Source organism: Triticum aestivum, chromosome 2A (genome assembly GCF_018294505.1).
Source record: "Triticum aestivum cultivar Chinese Spring chromosome 2A, IWGSC CS RefSeq v2.1, whole genome shotgun sequence".
NCBI classification, from domain to species: domain Eukaryota; kingdom Viridiplantae; phylum Streptophyta; class Magnoliopsida; order Poales; family Poaceae; genus Triticum; species Triticum aestivum.
The window spans coordinates 2,006,937-2,032,456 of NC_057797.1; the positions used below are offsets into that span (position 1 = coordinate 2,006,937).

General features: G+C 42.8%; 2 pseudogenes; one reads left to right on the forward strand and one right to left on the reverse strand.

Moving 5' to 3' along the window:
* Positions 1-1,860: 1,860 nt before the first annotated feature.
* On the reverse strand, positions 1,861-1,999 carry LOC123038475 (uncharacterized; annotated as a pseudogene).
* A 9,587-nt stretch (positions 2,000-11,586) lies between these two features.
* LOC123038490 (uncharacterized) lies at positions 11,587-11,725 on the forward strand (annotated as a pseudogene).
* Positions 11,726-25,520: the final 13,795 nt, after the last annotated feature.

Genomic DNA, 25,520 nt, shown 5'->3' on the forward strand with positions numbered 1-25,520 from the left:
TCCGGCACATAAAATATAGCACTAGTGGAGGGTTTTCTTCGCCGTGTTCTTCTCTGTTTTTGCCATTTTCTTCGCTATTTTCACCTGTAACACCACAAGGCTCATGCACGTCATCAGTAAGAGGGTTAGTTAGCAGTTGATCATCACAATTGTTTCCCCCTTGATCAACACCGGAGAGATGAGGAGGCAAAAGAAGAATCTCTTGGCGAAGAAGAGCACCGGCGTTGGGATGAAAATCAACAAAAGGAAATTTGGTTTCATCAAAGACAACGTCTCATGAAATATAGACACGGCCAGTGGCGACGTCAAGGCACTTTACACCTATATGTTGGGTGCTATAGACTAGAAAAACACACTGTTTTGAGTGAAACATGAGCTTGCGGTTGTTGTATGGGCGAAGATTGGGCCAACAGGCACACCCGAAGACACGAAGAGATTTGTAGTGGGTTTAGTGTGAAGAAGTCTTTCTAGTGGAGTTCTTATCAATGACATGACTAGGAAGCATATTTATGATATGAACGGCTGTGAGAAAGGCCTCATCCCAGAACTTGAGAGGCATAGATGCGCCAGCTAGGAGGGCCAAACCAACCTCAACTATATGCATGTGCTTGCGTTCAGTAGAGCCATTCTGTTGATGAACGTGAGGGCATGACATGTGATGTGATATGCCAAGGGTTTGGAAGAAGGAGTTTAATGTTCCGAACTCCCCTCCCCAATCAGATTGTACTACAACGATCTTGCTATCGAATTTTCGTTCAACGAGAGCTTGAAAGTTTTGAAAAACTTGAAAGACATCGGATCTTCTCTTGAGAAGAGAGATCCAAGAGAATTTGATGCAATCATCTATGAAGCTCACATAATAAGTATGTCTACCAACAGAACTAGGGGCAGGGCCCCAAACATCAAAGAAGATTAATTGCAAAGGTTTGGTAGAAATACTAGTAGATATAGGATAAGGCAATTGATGAATTTTTGCTCCTTGACAAGAATCACAAATTGTTTCAAGATCACGCTCACCAACAAACGGGAGCTTATTTTTCCTAAGAAAATTTTCAACTGAAGAGAAAACAGCATGTCCTAATCGATCGTGCCACCGTGTTGACGAGAGTTTGGCAACACCATAGGCTTGTTTATTGAATCTTCTACGCTCCGGAATCAACGGCTAGAGCCCTCGAACGCATCTACCTTGATAGAGAATTTTCTTCGTTGCCTGATCCTTGATCAAGAAAAAATAAGGATGAAACTCAAGGAAGACATGGTTGTCAATGGCAATTCTATGAACAAAAAGAAGATTCTTATCGGCACTAGGAACTAGCAAAATTTTCTTTAGATGAATTTTACGACGAGGGGTACTAAAAAGTGAGTGACCAACGTGACTGATCCTCATACCTTCGCTGTTGGTAGTGTAGATTTGGTCTTTGCCACAATATTTTTCCTTCATGGTGACCTTCTCGAGCTCGTTGGTGATGTGATTGGTAGCCCCACTGTCGACGTACCAGTTCGTGTCAACGCCGTAGGAGCCGTCCGCAGCTGCAGCAACCTTGTCCTCGGCTTGGGAGGAGTCGTCATCTTCATCGTAATGGTACCAGCAGTCCTTAGCCGTGTGCCCAAGCTTGCCACAGATCTGACAGCGGGGCGCATCTGGACGAGTCCTGCCGGAGCCGCCGCCACGACGAGGCTTGGAGTTGGTGGAGCGCCCGTTGCGAGAGTTTGAGGAGCCGCCACCTTTGCTGTTGCCTCCTGGCCGCCCCTTGTTGCGGGGAAATCCACGTGAGCGAGGGCTGCCACCATGGCCGCGAGAGGTGGCGTTGGCAGAGGACTTGAAGCCGCCGTAGGAGCCGTGGAACTGGGCCATGCGTTGATCAAAGTTACTCATCATGGCATATAGCTCATCGAGGGTGACGGGCGTGATGCAGGCGTCGAGGGTGGAGACGAGCGGCTGGTAGTCGACGTCCAGGCCATGGAGGATGTACGAGATCAATTCGTCATCTCGGATAGGCTTGCCGGCGGTGGCGAGTTCATCAGCGAGGCCACGCAGGGAGGCGAAGTAGGAGGCGGCCGATTGCTTGCCCTTCTGCGTGTTGATGAGCGCAGTCCGAATGTTGTTGACGCGGCTGAGTGACTAGGACGAGAACATGCCCGCCAGTGCCACCCAGAGTTCGCGTGCCGTGGTGATCGCGGTGACCGCGACCAGCACCTCCTTGGAGAGGGTACTCAGCAGATAGCCGAGCACCTGTTGATCCTCCCGGTCCCAAAGTGGTTGTAGAGGGTTGGGCTCAGAAGTCTCCTTGTCGTCCTTGTCCTTGGTGACGTGGAGTCTGGCCGGCTCCAGCGCGGTGCGGTCGACGTAGCCGAAGACACCAGCACCCCGCAGGTGGGGTGTGACCTGCGTGCGCCATAGCACATAGTCCGTGCGGTTGAGCTTCTCGGTGACCTGGCCATTGAGGCTAGGTTGAGCTGCGCTGGAGGATGAAGACATGGCTATGCACTAGATGCAATCGGGGGGCTAGATTGGAAGAGGAAGGCTCAGATTACCATGTGCGATGGCGGAAACGTCTTACCCGATGTGGGCGACGTGTGCATGTTAATGTAGCAGGGGCGCACCTCCCTGTACAGCGCATACAAGTTGTTGGAGATTACATCTTGGAGAGAAAAGAAAGATAACTAGCTAGAGATAAACCTTAACAACCTAATCTATCTTAACAGGACACCTAACAACCTACGCATAACAATATGGTGCGGCAGATCATGCGTGTTTGACACCATCAAAGTGTTTTGGCTGGAAGATCAGGCTAGGTCGTCTATGTTAGATAATAACGAGAATAAACGAGACAGAGAGACACGAATTTTTACGTGGAAACCCTTGCGGGAGAAAACCACGGACACACGAAGGCGCAATCACTATGAGGAGGAGTATTACAAGCACGAGACGACAGACCGTCTGAGGTGCGACTACATGGGGTATATATGAGGGGCAACACATAGGAGTCCTTGTAGGACAAGTAAACAAGTTGTACTCGTACGCGTCGGTACCAACGCAAAAGGCCCACACCGTATGTGCTATGTCTAGTCCAATACGGTACTAGAATTTGGATCACAATTTAACAATCTCCACCTTGAGCCAAATTCCCTCCAGTAGTCGAAGAAAGTGAATAACTCCATCCAAATCAGATTAAACACCTTGTGCATCAAAGTCCATAGGACTAGTGAGAAATACCAACTAAGCCTGAGCAAAGCTCAAACTTATTGGTCGGAACTGGCTTTGTCATCATATCAGAAGGATTATCATGAGTACTTATCTTGCATACCTTCAAATCACCTTCAGCAACAACATCTCGAATATAGTGATATCTCACATCAATGTGCTTTGTTCTCTCATGATACATTGGATTCTTTGTAAGATATATAGCACTTTGACTGTCACTAAATACGGTAGGGCAAGATGAGTCTCCACAAAGCTCAGTGTACAAACCTCTCAACCAGATAGCTTCTTTGCATGCCTCAGAAATAGCCATATACTCGGCATCAGTAGTGGAACAAGCCACAATAGACTGCAAAGTTGCTCTTCAACTCACAGCACAACCACCAACGGTGAAAACATAACCTGTGAGTGATCTTCTCTTATCCAAATCACCAGCAAAATCAGAATCAACAAAACCAACAAGTCCATCTCTAGTTTTCCCAAACTGTAAATAAGCATTAGAAGTACCTCGCAGGTATCTGAAAATCCATTGAACTGCTCTCCAATGCTCTTTTCTAGGATTAGCCATGTATCTACTGACAACACTCAATGCATATGATAAATCCAGACGAGAACAAACCATGGCATACATAAGTGAACCAACTGCACTTTAATAGGGAACTCTAGACATGTACTCAATATCTGCATCTGACTTAGGACATAAGGCTGATGATAATTTGAAGTGTGCAGCTAACGGAGTACTTACTGGCTTGGCATTATGCATATTAAAACGACGAAGAACTTTATCAATATATCCCTTCTAACTTAGATATACTTTTCCAGATGGTCTATCTCTGGATATTTCCATGCCAAGTATTTTCTTTGCTGCACCCAAATCCTTCATCTCAAATTCATTACTCAATTGCTTCTTTAGTTCATTAATTTCTGACATACTCTTTGCAGCAATTAGCATATCATCAACATAAAGGAGCAAATAAATAGTTGAACCTTTGACAGTTTTCAAATAAACACAACTATCATAATTAGACCTTTTGAAACCTTGAGAGAGCATAAAGGTGTCAAATCTCTTGTAACACTGTCTCGGGGATTGCTTCAATCCATAAAGAGATTTCTTTAACTTACAAACAAGCTTTTCTTTTCCAGGAAGAACAAAACCTTCAGGTTGTTCTAGATAAATATCCTCTTCTAATTCTCCATGTAAGAATGCAATTTTAACATCCAATTGTTCAAGCTCAAGATCATGCATGGCAACAATATTGAGTAAAGTGCGAATAGAGCTATGCTTCACAACAGGAGAAAAGACTTAGTTATAGTCAATACCTGGAATCTGACTGTAACCTTTAGCAACTAACCTTGCTTTATATCTTGTCTCATCATTAGGAGAAACACCTTCTTTCCTCTTGAAAACCCACTTGCAACGAGTAGGTTTCTTCTCTCTAGGTAATCTTACTAAATCCCAAGTGCCATTGTTTTCAAGTGATTCCATCTCATCATGCATAGCGGTCATCCACTTATTACTATCACCAGAAATAATAGCCTCGGAATATGAAGAAGGCTCAGCATTACCTTCAATTTCTTCTGCAACAGATAAAGCAAAAGAAACAATATTGCACTCTTCAATTAACCTGTCAGGTTTGTCAGTACCCCGCGTAACTCTGTCACGTGCAAGATTCCAACTGGGTGGAACAATAGGCTGATTTGGAGTGGGAGTGACATTATCATCATTAACGACGGGTTCATCATGTGCATCAACAATTTCATTACCAGATGTATCACCTGAATCAATAACATGCTCCACCTGAACAGTAGGCTCCTGAACAATAGGCTGCTATTCACTCTCAAAGGGAACATTAGTAGATGGAATATCATGTAACATAGCAGATTCATTAAAGATAACATTTCTGCTAATAACAACCTTCTGGGTTTCAGGATTCCATAATTTAAAACCTTTAACACCACACTTATAACCAAGAAAGATGCACTTAACAGCCCTAGGCTCCAACTTTCCATTATCAACATGAGCATAAGCAGTGCAACCAAAAACTCTCAACTGTGAATAATCAGCAGGTGAACCAGACCATACCTCAATTGGAGTTTTCTTATTAAGAGCAATAGATGGTGAACGGTTAATGAGATAACAAGCAGTGGAAGCGGCCTCAGCCCAAAAACGCCTATGCAATCCTGCATTGGACAACATGCAACGGGCTCTGGAAATAATGGTCATGTTCATACGCTCAGCAACACCGTTTTGTTGAGGAGTATAAGGAACGGTGTAATGTTTGACAATGCCTTCAGACTTGCAATAATTCTTGAATTGCTTAGAACAGAATTCCATACCATTATCAGTGCGAAGTATCTTTACCTTCTTTTCAGTTTGTCTTTCAATCATAATCTTCCACTCCTTAAATGCTAAGAGTGCTTCATATTTATGCTTCAAGAAATAAGGCCAAACTTTTCTCGAATAATCATCAATAATAGTCAGCATGTAACTAGCACCACCTAGTGACTTCTTGCGAGATGGTCCCCATAAATCAGAATGCACATAATCAAGAATACCTTCGGTTGTATGAGTCGAAGTGTTGAACTTCACCCTCTTATGCTTGCCGAAGATACAATGCTCACAAAATTTTAATTTACCAGGTTCATATCCATCAAGAAGACCTCTCTTATTTAACTCTGCCAAACCAAGTTCACTCATATGTCCAAGACGCATATGCCAAAGGTTAGCAGCATCACAATCAGAATTCTTTGAAATAGCTGGAGTAGCGTTACCTGAAACGGTAGAACCTCAAAGGTAATAAAGACCATTGGTCGAACTTAAATCACCTTTCATCACAATAAGGGAACCTTTGGTGACTTTCAAAACACTATCTCCACCTGAATATTTGTACCCCTTTGCATCAAGGGCACTAATAGAAATAAGATTTCTCTTCATCTTCGGAATATACCGAACATCTGTCAAAGTTCTGATTATGCCATCAAAAATCTTGATTCGAATAGAACCTATGCCTTCAATCTTGCATGGTGAATTATCAAAACCCAAAACGGAACCAGCAGAAGTAGTGGAATCAAAAGTATTAAACCAATCTCTATGTGGACACATATGAAAAGTACATGCAGTATCAAGTACCCACTCATCATTGGTCTCGGCACATCCAGCAATAACGACAAGAGCATCATCGGAACTATCATCACGAGCAACGTTAGCAGAATTTTCACCTTGTTTGTTACCTTTCCTCTTTTCTTTATTCTGCAACTTGAAACACTCTGAGATGTCATGCCCGTCTCTCTTGCAATATCTGCAATATTTCTTGTCTCTGGATTGCGACCGGCCCCTGTAGCCGTTCTTACTTTTGCCTCTGTTTCCATTATGTGAGTTCTTCTCCTTTGTCCTACCACGAACAGATAATCCCTCGGCTTGGGATGAACTTGAACCATCATGAGGCACCATTAATTTCATCTTCTCCTTAGAGTTCAAAGCTTCATAAACTTCATTAAGTGTGAGAGTATCACGACTGTATAATATGGTGTCTCTAAAATTGGTATAAGAACTTGGCAGTGAATAAAGTAACATTAAAGCAGTATCTTCCTCTTCATACTTAACCTCCATTTCAGCTAGATCAGATATGATCTCTTTAAATTCTGAAATATGATTCAAAACATTACCTCCCTCGGGTAACCTGTGCAGGAATAATTTGTGCTTCAGATACATCTTGCTGGTGAGATCTTTAGTCATGCAAATCCCTTTCAGCTTTAACCATAGAGCGGCGGCAGTTTTCTCGCTCAAAACTTCCTGCAAAATATTATTATGCAAATGGAGTTGAATTTGTGACAAAGCCTTACAATCAATTTTTTTCTCCTCATCAGTCCAGTCCTGAATTCTGTTCTTCCCAAAACTATCCAGTGCTTCCTCATAGTCGGACTGTGCCAACAACGCCCGCATCTTGACTTGCCATAGGGTAAACCTTGTGTCACGGTCCAACAGCGGAAGATCGTACTTCATGGATGCCATGAGTCGATAAAACTGTGTACACAAAGTAGTACAAGCCGATAGAAAATTTTTGATAGGATTAATATGTGAAGCAGACGAAAAATAGGATAATAGCACCTGAAAATGTCGGGCAGTGGACGTACCAATTGAAGTTGAAAATCTGATTACTAGTACTCAACTAGTACTAGCCTTCGTCACGTACTAGTGCAAGTATTACTTGATAATTCTTTGGACTTGAGCGGTCTTCACGCTAGAAAAAGTAGCAGCGGCGGCAGCGTGTCCTCGGGACTTGTAGCCTATACGTGGGCAGCAGCCACAACTTGGCAGATCCAGCGATGATAAGAAAATAGCCAGCGGCGATCGATCTCGGACACGTAGAGGAATCTCCGAACTTGATCTGGACCCGGTCGACTGCTCACGTAGGAACTCTGGCGGCGATCTCGGCAAAACCTATGATTTGACGAATCGCAGGACGGCGGCGGCGAACCAGACCGCAGCCCTAATTCCACTCGTCTCAAATCTCGTATATGAACCTCAGCTCTGATACCACTTGTTAGATAATAACGAGAATAAACGAGACAGAGAGACACGGATTTTTACGTGGAAACCCTTGCCGGAGAAAACCACGGACGCACGAGGGCGCAATCACTATGAGGAGGAGTATTACAAGCACGAGACGACAGACCGTCTGAGGTGCGACTACATGGGGTATATATGAGGGGCAACACATAAGAGTCCTTGTAGGACAAGTAAACGAGTTGTACTCGTACGCGTCGGTACCAACGCAAAAGGCCCACACCGTATGTACTACGTCTAGTCCAATACGGTACTAGAATTTGGATCACAATTTAACAGTCTATCATCGTTGTCTGAGATTGATGCTATGTAGTAGCTACGGTTAATTATCAGGCTATCAGAAGTTTATGCGTCAATGCGTCAACTTATAATTGAGATGATTGGACACCAATGGAGATGGCTTCAATTTTTAGTTGTTTTTTGCGTGAGACATACTCGGTTTGGGGTCACTGGACTGTATTGCGCGCAACATATATATTGTACGGCAATGTTAATCAGATGTCAGATTCTTAGTCATCACAAATCAGATCTTTTTCATGGTAAATTGTGATGTTGCGACGATGGCAATTTTCTTTAGCAAGGATGGAAAATCCTAGCAAAGATGGAACATGCCAAGGATTTGCCATGCTTGCTAAAAAAAATTCTCACATGACTTTGCTGCCACTGGCTGGATGTACATTTGTCCCACCTGGTTTCCCCTGGCAGCTGTCATCCAAGAACAACTCTCCCATTGAGATCCATGATTGATCCACCTTTTGCTATGGATGCAAGAACAACTCCACCTCCTCCCTTGGATCATCTGAAATACTAGAAATGAGTTCATTTTCAGAGTCCCCCCAAGTCTGTATGCTTACAGGAGAAGATTTAAAGAATAGCTTCTATGTCTGGTTCACGGAGGCACAAGGAAGTCATGTTTTGCCGTGCCTTATAGGGTTCAATCCTTCAGATAATACAGACAACTCAGATAATTGGGACTTTCTGGACCCATTTGTTGTTGTATTCCTGTATAGCCCTAGCTCTAACTTTTGTTGTTGTTGATGTTGTGCTACTTTATTATCATCTTAGTCCAGTGGCGGAGCCAGCTATCTGGCAAGGCCTGGCAGCTGCCACACCTAAATTTCAACCAAAGGTACTAGTACACCTACGTGCTAGACATGAACCTGGTACTACAAGTACGTAGCTGGTGGGGATGATGTAAAACTCCGCCGAACAGAGCACGAGTACACGCAGGATAATAGAATATGGTACTTAAATTAGGATTTTAGTTGTATTTGTGAAACACAAAGTATTTATATATCTAATATTCTAGGCAGTTTTTGGTCAGTTGCATTTTACATGCTTTTCTCCTTCATAAGCTCGGCCACACCTGAAAATTATTTCTGCATTCGCCACTGTCTTAGTCCGTTTTCTATAATGTCCAGACTTTTATTATGGTGGCTCTAAACCGCTGGGTGTGAGGACTATGTGGTCTACTTGGTAGCTGAGGTCGATCTGTGGCCCAGTTGTGGTGGTTTCTTTTGCTTCGTTGCTTTTCTCTTCAGTAGTTGTACTTTGTCCTAGGTTGTTTGAACCAGGTGGTTTTCATTAATGAGGATTGGAGGGGGCGGCCCTTCTTATGATAAAAAAATAGCCCTAGTTCTAACTTAGTGATAGCTTAGTTTTTTTTTGCTTTGTATAAATCTTTAAAAGTTCTATAGAAGTACAGTATTGGAAGCAATTGTTACAATTTAGGGTTTAAAAAATATTATTTGTTTTTTATTTTATGTTCTTGTCTTTTCTACACTAGTAATTGAGCACGTGCAACGCATGTCCAATTCAATTGTATATTGAGGAGTTTTACTTTGCCTGTCTTCCACTCTGACGACCTCCCTTTGGCTACACGGATGTTGCCCAAGGTTTATCCTTGAGAATCTGAGCTATGATGACAAAATGTTTCCCCCGCTTTATATTATAAAGCAGCCATTGAGCACCACATCAAGTACAACAAACAACAAGAAGGTTCAAGTAGCCAAAGTGCGAAAAAAGAAAAAATAAGTCTAGTTGGGGGCACATCACAGAACACCCCTACAAAGATAAAGAAGCTAATCGAGCCGGGGGAGCTAGACGTGAGGCAATGGACTGGAGCTCGACGATGACCCTGTTGATGTTGTCTCAAGCAAGCCGCTTGCTAAGCAGCCTCCATAGCTGTAAGAAATCACACATTTTATAAATTGCGCCAGTCGCACGCAAGAGGATCACATGTTCAATCACCAACTTATTGTGAATGTTCCATCGCGCCCAGACGAGGGCACCCATAACCACCCAAAGGACAGGACGCAGAGGGCAAGGGGGGGGGGGGGGGGGCTGAGGACCTCCCAAAACATGTCCAGTAGGTTGGCGTGGCACCACCTGCCACCCACAGCCTCCCTAAGGCAACTCGAGAGGAAATGCGCCGGAAAACATAAGAAAAAACTATGGGGGAGAAAGGAAAAAAAATAGCATAAATAGGTTTGCCGAGCGGACGGAGTGTCAGGCTACTGGTAACTCCTGACTTTCCGTAAGTTTAGAAAGGGAATGATAAATGTTTGTCGAGTTTCCTTTGGGGGGCAGTCGGCAAGTCTTTGCCGTCAATGGTCTATTTGGGCAAGTCTTTGCCGAGTTCCTTTTTTGTCATACTCGGCAAAGGTCAGTTTTTTTTGTCTAGTTTCACTTCTTAGCTGAGTTGCTTCTCCTGCGATCCTATCTTACCATTCTTCTATCCTTCTTCATCACGGGACAGAAGCATAACGCTGATCTATGGACGAAGGGAGGTATCAGAAAATTCATTATGACCTAGACCTAAACCAGGCTGATATTGAACAGAGGAGGAGTTCTTGTTACGACTTCTCGCTGGCACCAAAAGAAGTTTCGCCTGATTCGGACCTACTCCCTCCGTCCCATAATATAAGAACGTTTTTGACACTACACTAGTGTCAAAAACGTTCTTATATTATGGGACGGAGGGAGTTGTAGTGTCAAAAACGTTCTTATATTATGGGACGGAGGGAGTAGGTGATTTGCTACTTATGCATGTTAAAGTATGTATACGGTGTACATATAAACCGTATACATGTCTGGGCGTGTGCGTGTTGTAACCAGGTAGTTAGGATATGTTTAGCTTGATCTCTATCCTTTGTATAGATTATGACTTGGAGATCAATCCTACAACAACCTAACTACCTAAACCCTGTAATCTCTTGTGCCTATATATAACACGCAACGCGTCCCTGCTAAGGCATACGCTTAACCCATCTTTACATGGTATTCAGAGCCTCTCCTCTACGCACATCTCCTGCGCCGCCAAAAAAACCCTCGCGCCGCCATGTCTTCCTCAAGCTCCACCGTAGCCGCTCCATCTGTGCTGATCCCTATCGCTGAGAAACTCCATCGCTCCAACTTCAACATCTGGCGTGCGCAGGCTCTGGCCACAATCCGTGGCGCTCAGCTGGTCTCCTACCTCGATCCAGAGAGGGAGGAACCGGCGCCCAAGCTGTCGGACAAAGACGGCAAGGTCACCGATGTGCCGAACCCGGCATATGAGATCGACAGGGCTCGCGACTCTCAGGTTCTGAGTTTTCTTTTCAATTCCATCTCACCCCCTGTGATGGTTCAGATCGCAACATGCACCACGGCGTCAGTAGCATGGACTGCAATCACAGAGATCTTTATCTCCCAGACGCAGGCGGCCATCGTCAATACAAGGAAGGCCCTCTCCACCACCAAGAAGGGAAACTCCACCATCGCTGAGTATCTTGGCCGCATGAAGGCCCTCAGTGATGAGATGGCTGCCATCGGCAAGCCGCTCACGGACGATGATATGGTGTCGTATATCCTTGCTGGCCTGGATTTCAACTACATGTCATTCGTCTCCTCCATCTGCGCCAGGACCATCCCCATCAAGCCCAACGAGCTCTACACGCAACTCATCAGCTTCGAGAGCCGCCTCGCCATGTTCGAGGGTGGCAACTCGTCGTCCCACTCATCCGCGAACGCTGCCTCCCGTGGCGGTCGCGGTGGCTTCCCTCGCGGCGGAGGCCGCGGCAGGAACGGACGCGGCCGTGGCCACGGTGGTGGCCGTGGCAATGGAGGCAACGGCGGCCGCGGGAACGGCCACGGTGGGCGTGGCCAAGGAGGCGGGGGACGAGATGATCTCCCTGAAGTGTTCCTGCCAGATCTGCAAGAAGCCGAACCACATGGCTATAGAGTGCTACAGGCGCTTCGACATCGCATTCACCAAGAAGAAGAGTGCGAGCGCCGTGTCCAACTCCTCCTACGGCGTCGACACCAATTGGTACGTTGACACAGGCGCCACAGATCACATCACCGGAGAGCTCGACAAGCTCACCATGAGGGAGAGATACAACGGCCATGACCAAGTGAACATGCCCAACGGAGCAGGTATGAAAATTACTCATATTGGTCAAGCATATGTTCGTACTCCCACTCGTAATCTTCATCTAAAAGATGTTCTTTACTCACCTAAAGCCACAAAAAATCTTGTTTCTGCTCATCGTCTATCTCAAGACAATAATGTGTTTCTTGAAACTCACCCTCGTTTCTTCTTCATTAAGGACAAGGCAACGTGGAGCACCCTCCTCCACGGCAGGTGTAGAGCCGGCCTCTACCCCCTACCATCAGCTTCTTTAGGCCCGGGGAGGCATGCTTTTGGTGCCACCAAGATCTCTCCGTCAAGGTGGCACGATCGACTAGGTCATCCGTCTTTGAAAATCATTCAGCATGTTCTTAGCAAGAACAAAATTCCTTTTTCAGTTCATGAGTTGAATAAAGAGGGGGTGTGTGATGCATGCCAACAAGGCAAAAGTCAGAAACTTCCCTATCCGCATTCTAGTAGTTTCTCGAATGCTCCTTTAGAGCTTATTTATTCTGATGTATGGGGACCTGCCCGTGATTCTATCAATAAAAAGAATTATTATGTGAGCTTTATTGATGATTTCAGTAAATTTACGTGGATATTTCTTCTTAAGCATAGGTCAGAGGTCTTTAAAGTGTTTCATGAATTTCAAGCACTTGTAGAAAGACTCTTTGATCGCAAAATCATCACCATGCAAACCGACTGGGGTGGTGAGTATGAGAGGTTAAATTCCTTTTTTCGCCAAGTCGGCATCACACATCATGTTTCCTGCCCGCATGCTCATCAGCAAAACAGCTCCGCTGAAAGGAAGCATCGTCACATTGTCGAGGTTGGCCTCTCACTACTAGCTCATGCGTCTATGCCCCTCAAATTTTGGGATGAGGCATTCCTCGCTGCCACGTACTTGATCAATCGCACACCCAGTAAGGTGATCAATCTTGAAACTCCACTAGAAAAATTGTTTCATGAAACACCAAACTATCATGCTCTTCGTACTTTTGGGTGCGCATGTTGGCCTAACCTTCGTCCTTTCAATGCTCGCAAGCTTGAATTCCGCTCCAAGCAATGCGTTTTCCTTGGCTACAGTAACCTTCACAAAGGTTTTAAGTGTCTAGACATAACTGTTGGACGTGTTTATATTTCTCGTGACGTGGTGTTCGATGAAACGGTGTTTCCCTTTGCCAAGTTAAACCCCAATGCCGGTGCATCTATCAGATCCGAAGTCCTTCTCCTCTCTGAAAATCCCTCCTCCTTACCTCTTGATCATGGGGACGAACATATAGCTAATGATCACTTGGGTAATTCTCATGAAAATTCTGCTATAAATTTTGGAGGAAATTCGGTTGTGCACTATGATTTTATGCAGCAGCAAAGGACAAGCGCAGAGCACGAGGAGGATTCAGGTGTTATGCCAGGAGCTGACAGCGGCGATCCCGGTGAGGATTCGCCCTCGCCTACCGCGCCAGGCAGTGGCAGCGCACCCGCCTCGGGGTCAGGCGGGCCACCAGCGGCCGACCACGCGTCCCCTCGCGGCCCCGCAGGTGAGACCACGACAAGCCAAGGCGGGCCCAGCGGCGCAGGTGGGCCAACCGCACTCACGCGCCAGGAGAGGCGCCTCTCCGCGTCATCTGGTGGTCCTCGCCAAGTGGCCCAACGAGCAACTGGCTCTGGCTCCGAGGAAATCAGCCTCAGATCAGGTGCTGGATCGTCTGCCGCGCCGGATCCCGCCGGATCTTCTGTGCAGTGGCCCTCTGCTGCAGATTCTGTGCCGCTGAGAACCAGATCACAGCATGGAATTTTGAAGCCCAAGGTTCGGACGGATGGCACGGTCAGGTATAGTAATGCTCGTTTTGGTGGCCTAGCTGTCACAGGTGAGCCAGGAAACTTGGTTGAGGCTTTTGAAGATAAAAATTGGAAAAATGCTATGGATGAAGAATATAATGCTCTTATTAGAAACAAAACTTGGCACTTGGTTCCCCCAGCAAAAGGAAGAAACATAATTGATTGTAAATGGGTTTACAGAGTCAAAAGAAAGTCCAGTGGAGAAATAGACAGATACAAGGCTAGATTAGTAGCAAAGGGTTTTAAACAGCGGTATGGTATTGACTATGAGGACACGTTTAGTCCTGTTGTTAAAGCAGCTACTATCAGACTTGTTCTTTCTGTTGCAGTATCAAATGGTTGGAGTCTTCGTCAATTGGATGTGCAGAATGCGTTTCTTCATGGCGTTCTAGAGGAGGAAGTCTACATGAAACAACCACCTGGGTATGAGGTAAAAGACAAATATCATTATGTGTGCAAACTTGACAAGGCATTATATGGTCTGAAACAAGCACCTAGAGCATGGTATTCTAGGTTGAGTGATAAACTTCAAAAGCTTGGCTTTCGACCTTCACAGGCTGATACATCACTTTTGTTCTATAAGAAGGGAAAAATAATCATCTTTATGTTGGTATATGTTGATGATATTATTGTGGCCAGCTCATCACAAGATGCGGTCAGTGCATTGTTGGAAGATCTCAAGAGAGACTTTGCACTTAAAGACCTTGGCGATTTGCACTACTTCTTGGGAATAGAAGTAAAAAAGGTAACTGATGGGATAGTCTTAAGTAGGGAAAAATATGTGTCTGATATATAAAGGTCAGGTATGATGAGTTGTAAAGTTTCAAACATGCCACTCTCAACCACTGAGAAACTTTCCAAGCAAGAAGGGGAGCCCTTGGGAGCCGAAGCAGCCACAAACTATAGAAGTGTGGTAGGTGCCTTACAGTACTTGACACTTACAAGGCCTGACATATGTTTTCCTCTCAACAAGGTGTGTCAGTTCTTGCATGCCCCTACTCTTCAGCATTGGACTGTAGTGAAGAGAATTTTGAGATATCTCAGAGGTACTATGAGTACTGGATTAAAATTCACAAGGTCAAGCTCAAATGTGGTAAGTGCCTTTTCAGATGCAGATTGGGCAGGTTGTCCTGATGATAGAAGGTCAACTGGTGGTTTTGTTGTTTTCTTTGGACCAAACCTCATATCTTGGAGCTCACGAAAACAAGCCACTGTGTCTAGATCCAGCACTGAGGCTGAATACAAAGCCCTAGCAAATGCCACGGCTGAGTTGATATGGGTTCAAAGTCTGCTTGGTGAACTAGGTATAAGTCATTCTTCTGTTGCACGATTATGGTGTGACAATATTGGTGCTACTTATCTGTCAGCAAATCCAGTGTTCCATGCAAGAACAAAGCACATTGAAGTAGACTATCATTTTGTTCGTGAAAGAGTAGCCAAGAAGCTATTGGACATTCGTTTTATTCCTACTAATGATCAGGTTGCAGATGGCTTTACTAAAGCATTGTCATGGCGTAAGTTGGAAGAATTCAAGAACAATCTCAACTTGATAAAGTTGTGATTGAGGGGGCGTGTTAAAGTATGTATTATAGATGTATACGGTGTACATATAAACCGTATACATGTGTGGGCGTGTGCGTGTTGTAACCAGGTAATTAGGATATGTTTAGGTTGATCTCTATCCTTTGTATGGATTATGACTTGGAGATCAATCCTACAACAACCTAACTACCTAAACCCTGTAATTTCTTGTGCCTATATATAACATGCATCGCGTCCCTGCTAAGGCATACGCTTAACCCATCTTTACAATGCACACTACCACCTCATACATTTCAGGTATCGCCCTCCGGCACTGACCACGGGTCTTCTGTAGTCACTTGATCATCGTTCTTTGGTTCGGTGCTTTCACAAGTCCTCACAAACAGAAGATATTATCCCTTTTGGGAGTCAGAAACTCTGAGAATCTGCATGCATGGTTGTTGTACTCGGCTGAAGGAGGTGATTGTCCACCAAAAGAATGCAGTTCCGTACTTACCTACTTAATTACCTTCCAGCCTTGTACAAAAATATACGTACTCCACATAAGTGTTGGCTGTTCTTGGTCTGTTGATGATAATAGGGAGGTTTTTACTTTGTCTTCAATCTCTTTCTGTCGCCATCTAGAACATATTAAATAATACGTTGTACTTGCTCCACAGGAACAAGAGCCATTACTAAAATGTTGTCTGTTGAATCTAGATGGTTAGATTTAAGTCATGACTTTTTTATTTTGTTTGTTTGAGAAAAGATTCAAATCCTGATTGTACAATGGGCGGACCTAGCGGGTAGGCCAGATATTTTTTGAAAAAGCATTACTGTATATATCAACTACGGACCTAGCGGGTGGACCAATTTGGCTTCTTTCTCCCAAGTTCAGCCTCCCCTCCCCGCCCCCTCCGGCGGCCCACCCCATGGCCGCAGAACCACGGCAGCTGAGAAGAGCAGCCAGGCGGTAAGTCTGCCTCAGTGTTATTTTGCCTGCTTATTCATGTCATGCTTGGTTAAAATCAAAATCTGTAGCTGCCCCCAAACAGCCAATTATCCCTAAATCCCCAGTACCGATGTTCCGAAGTGCTTTTGGAGTCTGTTCCTCCTGATGTGGAGGCTGTGGCTACCAAAGATCTCTATGGTTTCTGTGACCAAACCTTTTCATCATAATCAACACACAACCATTTTCATAAAAAGAAAGTGCTACACTGCTGCTTGTTGTTATTGTGTACTAGATGACCAGTTGCGCCAAATGGCGCAAAGACCTGTTTAAAACCATGTTCGTGTGGAAAATATTAGTATTTTTTCAATAACCGTATATTTGAGTACATTTGGTAAGAACTTATACCCCTATATATAAAGGAAATTAAATGCAAATATTTTCTTAAGGTAATAATGCCACAAATTAGATCGTCGGTAGGTCAAGATAGTTGAGTCTGCAATTACGAACTCCGAGTAGCTGTAAACTTGCATTAAAAAAAAGAGTAAACACAAGTGACACAATAAAATGTACTCCCTCCGTTCCTAAATATTTGTCTTTTTAGAGATTTCAAATGGACTACCACATACGGATGTATATAGACATTTTATAGTGTAGATTCACTCATTTTGCTCTGTATGTAGTCACTTGTTGTAATCTCTAGAAAGACAAATATTTAGGAACAGAGGGAGTACTTAATACATGAACTCGTGAACATTGTGTACAAGAGAAGTTAATAGAAATAGTGGTCAATTACATCATATAATTTGGTTCTATACTCTTGTGTATATATCCTGAATGCTACCCCGTTGTGATCAATTCTTTATCCTTCGAATCGAATGGCACAGCTACTGCCCCTTGTGGAAAAGAAAGGGGGACTTTGTAATACCCATAAATGTAAACTTATAATTGAAAAAAAAACGCCACAAGCACCATATATAAGGACATCAAATCAGTTCATAGGCTCATTCTTCAATTGACATTCTGGACATCAAATCAAAATTATGAGGTATTGTTGTGAATTGCAAAACTTCTAAAGCAGGTGCTAGCCTCAGAACATCCTTCAGTATGTACCTACCAAAAATGATAGTCAGATTAATAAAATACATATCCCTTTTTAGAAGGGTAAAGACACAATCATCTAAAATAGAGAAACTTGGCGGCATGCGGCATAAATAAGATATTGCTCATGCTCGCTTGAGACAAGGAATATAGCTAAAGAATTTTCCAAACCCTGAGAACGAACTACAATAAACAGCCAAGAAAATTCTAATATTCTAGATATGCTGGACACATGGATGTTACTACAAAAAGGGAAGGCATCAACAAGCATAAGTATCTCATTTTTAGCTACCAATATTTGCAAATATTCTGTTATGGGAAACTATTTAATGGTAGAAACTCTGAAAGACGCAAACAGTCATTCTTCACATCATCATCTTGCTGGTGACCAAATAAACACTATTGTTTCATTATCTCATGACAAGCTATATCAATCGCATATATACGGTTATTAGTTCTTCTGGCCGGCCACATCCATCGAACCTTATCCTGTTGGTGACCAAATAAACACTATTGTTGTAAGGTTCTCTTTATCCTGTTGCTATTGCTTGCTCATGGCATGTAGTCCCTCTGTCCGGAAATACTTGTCGGAGAGATGGATGTATCTAGATGTATGTTTGTTCTAGATGCATGCATTTTCATCCATTTCTAAGACAAGTATTTCCGGATGGAGGGAGTACTACCTCTGTACCATTTGGCGCCGACACCCATTTGAAACCATGTTCTCATTGAAAATATTTGCTTTTTCAGTAACTTTATGTTTGAGCAAGCAAATATTTGCATCTTCAGTAATTTTACGTTTGAGCAAGCACGTGTGATACAAACTTAGACCCCTTTATATAAAGAAAATGTGAATAGGCTTGTGGTAAAGCTTTCTTTCAGTATCAATGTATTTTGCATAACATTTCAATGCACACAACCCTTCTTTCTTATAATATGACCAGGGACAGAGCCAAAATTAAGGTCGCCAAGGAAATACAACACTTCTTAGAGTTTCAAAATTACTGGGAGCAGTAATGATGAAAATCTCGACTTGTTTCTCACAAAAGAAAAATGCTACCACTCCCTCCGTACCAAAATATTAGGCATTTTGGCGGTCTAAATTTAACTGCAAAAACGTCATTTATTTTGGTATAGAGGTAGTACATGCCATTAAGACGTATGAAAGTGTCGAACAGGAAAATAACACAATAAAAAACAGCTTCGTTTCCATCTTTTCAGGCGAAAAGCATCAACTCCAATTAGATAGTATCTGTATAACCTCTTTCCTCAAATAAAACCAAGCCTCTTCCTTGACTTGATTATTTTCAAGCACATTTGGAGATCAAACAGATAATCTACTTAGATATTGCTATCCAAACACATAACCTATTTCATCTGAACTCTACTCATACAGACGTGATAGCGCATGCCACTTGTCCTGAAACACTGAATATGGAGTTAATTAATAGTATGTACCTGCACTTCCAAGAAAGGTAGGAGTTATTGAGGATTTCATAAAATGAAGAAAAGTAATTGACTGAATGTCGTGCCAGACTTCATGTCTAACAGTCACCGGACTAATACACTTGAAATCTGATCGTATGAAGTTTAATACATCACTGGAGAAATCTCACATTCAACAATATAGAGTGGCCCTGAGTGACTACCTACTAAACATTGCCAATCATTTCACTAACTCAACTCCATAACAAAAACAAGCTCACATGTGTGTACATATGAGACATGCAGGAAATATTTTAAGGATAAACAAGAATGCATAAAAATAGAAGCGGATAAGCCAATCCTATACCTTGGCATTGACGAAGCGGATAAGCCAATCCTATACCTTGGCATTGACCAACTATTTCGAGAAGTTCCTAAGCCTACAGGTCTTCAGCTTATCCAAGACCTTATATATAGATTATGTCAAAAACAAAATGCAAGATTACGATTGTGATCTAGATAGGACTTGAACAAAAGTTATGTAAATTAGGAATACTTTATAAAAATTACTACATGTTTACAAATATACTCTACAGCTCATTTCAAAGTTCTTGACCTTCTCGAAATAAAAAAAAAAGATTTCAAGTGAGGTCGACATTGAGAAACTACTGCAGTTCTTATTCACTCAATACGAACAATAAAGGTTTTTAACAAATGCATATAGGCATTCATGATGAAGAAATCAAAGGAAGTAGTTATTGACCTGTGTCGCGCCAGTTCAAGTGGAATGAAGCCGTATTGATGCCACAATAACATCCACCCCAAAATAAACTGAAATATTTTCCGATGTCGAAGAGTCATAATTATCTGTCGATCAAAGTTCAAGATCAGAAGTTACAAAAAATAACAACAAGACTTTGGAGTCTTGGAAAATCATTAATATCTTCGATGCACATTTTTTTTATAGATGCATGTCGAAATGAGCAAGCAAATAGGATGAGGGGAACTCAAGCTAGATTCTGCACACAATAACAGTGAGGGGTCTATCTGGAGCACCTTATGCTGCAACAATATATCTAAGTACCGTTGGCACGAGAGTTCGCCATATAGTATAGCCTGCCCAACTTACTATGCAAGAATGCAAGTACTACTACATATTCATTTGTAATATTACTATTGTAGCTCCTCAGGATACTATAAAATACATGAATGGAAGCAAGAATAAAAATAAAAACAGTAGAGCAGACAGTTTATTTAGTATAGCAGTTCTTTCTGATCGAGGGATTTGGAATAACAGCAAGGACCAATACAAATTCTTTCTGAGGTGTGTCAGAATATCAGCTGTTTTGCACGTACAAACTTTGATCATGAAAAATCTGACATAATAAAAGATAAGAAAGGTGGAGACAGATAACTTCAATGGAAATGCTAATTTAGTGGAGGTCTATCTACTGAAGGTGCTAAATGCTATTTTTTTCAAACTTAGATGGTGAAATATTTGTACATGAGAAGCAGGTGACTCACAGAAAGAGCCCATGACTCTCTGCTTGCTGCAGAACAGCTAACTTTTCAGCATTTCTTAACAGACATGACACAATTCTGCAAAAAACAAATTGAGTAAAAGGCGAACGTCAATCTAATTTCAAATGTTAACAACTGTGTGTATTTCTCGAGATTTCAGAGATAAAACAAAATACTAACTAATTTACTGTCGAGATTCAACTAACTGGAAAATGGAGAAAGCAGACGATCGAAGATTATCAAATATAACAGTGACAAAACTGTAAAGGAATGTCATTTAAGATAATAATAAAGAGACATGTAATGGGACTTACATCTGAATGGTGATCCAAAAAAATCTTAATGGTTGCATCCTGCTTCTGTTCAGCAGCGACATACAACAGTGTCCCATGATCCCTTTACATTCTTGTACAGTTTAAAGCATTTTTGTACTGTCCAAAGCATTTTTCATGGAGATAATCATGATATGTGATCATGCAGAAATTCTTTTGCCTTTTGAAAAAAATTGGTTGTAGTTGAAAATATATACATTCTAACTTTTTCAAGTAGTACTAAAACATGCTCTCATACAATGGTCAATCATAAAAGGTCGCTTAATAAATCATTTTAAATTCCACCAAACTTCTCGATGATTATCTCAGGGTGCTCAATATACTACAACTTGAAGGCATGCACCCAAATAGACGAACATGTTACAAAGAAGAATCTGTGGGATATAGTACTACACTGACACAGAGAAATTCATAGTTTTTTTCAGAAAACAATGAAGGATCAGAGTATTGCTGGGTTGGTACAGTATCCCAGTGTTAATGTATATACGGTGGAAGTTTAGGAATGAGTTCACTTCTTTAACAAAATAGGAAAAGTGTGGCCTATAGCATGAAGAATAAATGCAAGAAAGTAAACGGATGGGCAGGGAACCATTATTTAAATTTCCATGGTGAATTTCCCTACAAAAGTCTGCAGCAGGAACGCACATGATAGAACAAAAAAGCCATGTATATATATAAAATATACAGAACAGATATAAGAGGAAGTTGTCATCCATACATTGAACTTCGCAATATAAATCATGTCCAGTTCCCTAATAGGCCAAAAGATGTCACCGGATCACAAAGAACTTCTTGAGAGAACATACCATGCCCTCCAGCAGCAAATCCTTGCAAACTTAACTGCTCCAACATGAATAGGTGCATACCTTTGAGTAGTTACCTTCCTTCAAGATCAACGCTTTGAGCTCCATCGAATGCTTGTCTTGCCAACTGCTTCGAGTACTTACCTTCCTGCTAGTAAACAGATCAAGCCAAACAACCAATATGCTTCAGAGAGAAACATGTCCAAATGTGTTGCCACAGAGAAGAAGAAAACTGCATACAAAAACAATAACCAAAAGAAAATATAGCTTAAAGAGGAAGCACAAACCTTGATAGGCAAAACAGCAAACGATGAACAAGCGGCAGTTTAGAAGAGCAGGCAACAACATCACCTGTAAAAGTATTCAGAAACCAACAAGCCAGATCAAGCAAATAATTTGGTAGCAAGAGGATGCTCCATTTTTTATGTAGTATGTACGTAACCATGATTTACAGATACTGAAGCTAGACCATAAAGGCTACTTTCTTAATTTACACTTGCAGTATCACATACCAAAATGGATGCAGTTTTTACATGTAGTAATTAGACTGTTAAAAGGCAAATGTAAATCTATAGATGCTAGAACATATGAATGTTGTTTAACTTGTAGAATATTGATCCAAGAGCATACCATTGGCTCCACGCCTCTGCCTGCTCTCAAGTAAGGTTTCTGTTTCATTTTCCAAAGGGGTTTCAGTGTATAATCACTTTGAGTCATCGGTTAGAGAACAACATTCAAAGTTGTATGAATCTGCAGAAACATCCAGACAAGTGATTCAGCGAACTTCCACAAAATATTTGGAGCTAATTCAACATTGATCGGTCACTGGTCCAGTAAACAAATTATACTTTCTAGTTAAAATACATCATGTTTTTACTAATATGCAGAGCAGCTTTAGCACCCATTAATCACTGGCTCTGGAAAAGAAATTCTTGTTGCTATTTAAACTACTGATGGCAAAGGTATTTAAACTACTGATGACAATGGGATTGAAAACTGTACATCTAGTCATCTCTCACCATAGTGCGTCTTTTTTCCATTCAGTGAGAACTTGCAAATTCCTTCAAATCGCAACAACAGCTAGCACACAAGCAAGCTTCTAGCATCGCCTCCTGATGTTCTCTTCAGCTATTTCAGTTCTTCACTGTGAAGGAACAAAAATAATCAGGCGAGCATGTATAAAAAGAATAAGCAGATGGTGTATTGCATTTTGCAACCCACAGAAAAAAATCTAGATGTCCTTCCTTTATTAGCAAGCAACAACCATTACCTGGTGCATATATAAACAATCTACTGGATTTTATAATCCATAGATTAATTATCTGTGTAGTTAGTTGTCCTTTATTAGCAAGGAACAACTATTACTTGCTGCATATATTTCTCTCAAAGTACTAACCTGAGCAGGTACTGCAGTCTATTGGGAATTATCAAGAAGGTACAAAAACTGGGCACACTACAAACATGGATATCAACCAACGACATATGAGCACTCAATCAACCAGGAAGCAAACCACCAGGACAAGCATAAGTAAACAAGAACCCAATTTTTCCTAACGAGATCCGATGAAAAAACCCACAAACAGCACGACAGGTATAGCAGGCAAACACCAAAACATATAGACAACAAGCTGGCTGTACAAACGCCCGAATTCATGGACTATCTACCAAGAACTAACCAACCAGGCCAATTAGAGAAGATCTAACCTTGTTGGTTAACAACACGGATGTCGCACGAACCATCAGCCCGAGCAGCAAGCCGAAGGATGAACAACGTACTGGACGATCTTGCACCAGCAAGGGAAGGAGAAGTAAAAGAGGAAAACAGAACAACACGACGTAAGCTAAAGCAAAGTTGACAGGGCCATGCAAAAAGCAAAACGAGGGCGGCATCGAACCTCAACCGTAAGCAACAGCCGAAGGAACGAGAACCATGCCGAGGAGTCGGATCCGCCACTCCTCTCCGCCTTCCCCATTCGTCGGCCTCCGCGTATGGTCTAAATTAATAAATGAGCCAATTTGAGGAGTTGTTATCCTCTAAACAATACTCAGATAATTCTATTTGCTATGATGATAATTATGTACCTGTAGATTACTCGGCATACCAAATTTCTCCAATCGGGTACTTCTCTCCGCGACACATGAATATACGAGCAACTAATTTTCTTGGTCCTATTTATTTGTTCTCCTATCTGCAAATATCATGTTTAGGAAGTCCACATATTAGTAATTTCAAAGACGTACATTAGAGAAAATGCCCAGCTAACAATCCAATTAGATATACATGTGCATGTATGTCTATACACCTAGCAACCATAGCAAGCCATGAACAGCAAGTCGTAAAGGAATTGTAAGAAGAAGGAATCTAGGGGAAAACTCAGCCCCAAATCAGATTAGCCAATGAAGAAAACTGCCATTGTTTTGACCACGGAATTCGACCAGACAAGAGGAAAATCAACAGAGAACAAGACGTGGTCACCTATAGACTGTAGTCAAGCCGCCCTGGAAGGCGAGGTCGCTGGTGCAGGCCGACGCCGACGGAGACCCTCTCCCATTCGAAGACGCGTCTCCCTCTCTCTCCTGCAGATCGAATCAAGCGCCACCGCCTTCGCCGGGAAGCTCGCCTCCGCACCCGGGAGATGCGGGAGGGGGGTGGTGGAACAGACGAGGCTATGAAGCACCACCGCCTCCCCCTGCGACGTGTGCTGGAACCACCACTATGCCTCGAACTCGTCCTCAGGTCACCGCTGCACCGCGCGCGAATAAGAGGGCGAAGCTCCTAGCCGAGGACCCGGCCACCGCGCGCGAAGAAGAGGGGCGCAGCTGCTGCTCCCCTCATCCGGATCGAGGCCGCGCCCTCCCCTCCATGGCTGTCCTCCTCGGCTGCGGCCGTTTCTCCATCGTCGACCAGCAGAGACGGCGACTTCTGCCTCTCTGCACCGCCGCGCGCCCCGCCATGTCCTCCGCTCCTTGCCGCCGGCCACCAGCTCTCCGTCCGGCCCAAGCTCACAACCTCCGTTACTCCTCCACCACTAGTGCAGAACCGGGCAATAGCACCGGTTTGTAAGGCCCTTTAGTGCCGGTTACATAACCGGCACTAAAGTGTGGTCACTAAAGCCCCCCCCTTTAGTACCGGTTCAACACGAACCGGTGCTAAAGGGCAACCACGTGGCACGAGCCAGCTCCGTGGGCCGGGAGCCCTTTAGTACCGGTTGGTAACACCAACCGGTACTAAATGTTTTTGTTTTATTTTTTATTTTTCAATTAAATTTGTGTTATCAATTTAATTTAGGATTGTTTTACGTTATAATGAGTTGTAGTCGTCATCATCATCATCATCATCATCGCATATTAATAAATAAATAAACTCTAGCTAGCTAAAAATCATCGTAGTCGTCTAATTATATATACCACACTACTTAATCATCATAGTCATTACCGCTAGCTATCTAATCATCACCAACACTGGCTAGCTTAAAGATGAAACATTCAATTTGTAACAGAAGCAAAGATATCATCGAGTTCAACATAATCATCACCAACATCGAAGTTCAGGACACAGACATGAGACAAGTACTAATTAATTAATTAAGAGCATGAACTAGTAACTAGCTACTCCTGCTGCTCCCTCTCAGGTAGAATAGCATAGAACATGTATAGCTCTCCTGATTCATCATACTGGAGCATGCAGATGAATCTGTCTCCTAATCTTGGGTTGCGCTTCTCCTTGCTGCCTCCTAGTACTTCTCTGCGATCGTTAACAATTTTGCTCCAATCTTTCACTATCAAGCATTCTTCGCTTTCAGAAATCCTGAATGCACTCATATGCAATGTAGGAAATCTTGGCCGTAAGCTAACTATTGACATGTG